Source organism: Oncorhynchus masou, chromosome 24, assembly GCF_036934945.1.
Source record: "Oncorhynchus masou masou isolate Uvic2021 chromosome 24, UVic_Omas_1.1, whole genome shotgun sequence".
In the NCBI taxonomy this organism is placed as follows: Eukaryota; Metazoa; Chordata; class Actinopteri; order Salmoniformes; family Salmonidae; genus Oncorhynchus; species Oncorhynchus masou.
In genome coordinates this window covers 72,205,311-72,206,349 of record NC_088235.1, presented here as the reverse complement: position 1 = coordinate 72,206,349, position 1,039 = coordinate 72,205,311, and positions in this window count along the sequence as shown.

The following is a 1,039-nucleotide window of genomic DNA, read 5'->3' as shown; positions in this document are numbered from 1 at the left end:
TCCCTCTGTTGTGCCGTCTCTGTCTGCATGGTTCAGGAATGAAAACATTTGTCATGGATTTCTCCCCTTGAGGTCAAGTGTCTACCAAACGTGACATGCACTGCAATGTAATGCTTTTAGATAGCTGAGATATAATATGGTCACTTATGTACTTCTCAATACATGCTGCAATTTTAATACAGAAGGATTAAAGACAACACTTTAAAATTGCGTCAATCTGAATGATTGTTGTGTGTTGACAGTCATTTATTCGTCCAATACCATCGATCTTGTCCATTTTAGTTGGCTGTGCGAATGAAAACCAGGACAACAGCCTCTGCCACTCTCCTCCTCCAGTCAATCACTAACATTCTGGTTCCTTTAATATCTCAGCCAATGTAGCATGAACAGGCACAACAACATTAAGGGGTGGAAGTTGTGTAGCTGGCGTCTTGCTAACATCAGACACTGGCATTTACTGTATATACAGGTAGCTGCCAAAATAAAGGAAATACTTGAGTAAATGAGCGATACAAAGTATATTGAAAGCAGGTGCTCCCAAACAGGTGTGGTTCCTGACTTAATTAAGCAACTAAAACAACCCATCCATGCTTGGGGTCATGTGTAAAAATGCCCATCTCAGTGACTTTGAAAGAGGGGTCTCAAAGGAGCATGTGGGGTATAAGTCTGTCTGTCACCAGGTCCAAATGAACACTTATGGGAGATTCTGGAGGGGCGCCTGAGGGTTTTCAACCAACAAAACACCAAATTATGGAATTTCTCATAGAAGAATGGTGTCGCATCCCTCCAGTAGAGTTAGACACTTGTAGAATATATGCCAAGGCGCATTGAAGCTTTTCTGGAGGCTTTGGAGGCTCAACGCCCTATTAAGACACTCCCTGTTGGTTTCCTTTATTATTTGTGTATATTTTTTAAAATTGTATACCCCCTTTTTTTTCTCCCTAATTTCGTGGTATCCATTTGGTAGTTACAGTCCTGTCCCATCGCTGCAACACCCGGACAACACTGGGCCAATTGTGCGCCGCCCCATGGGTCCCCC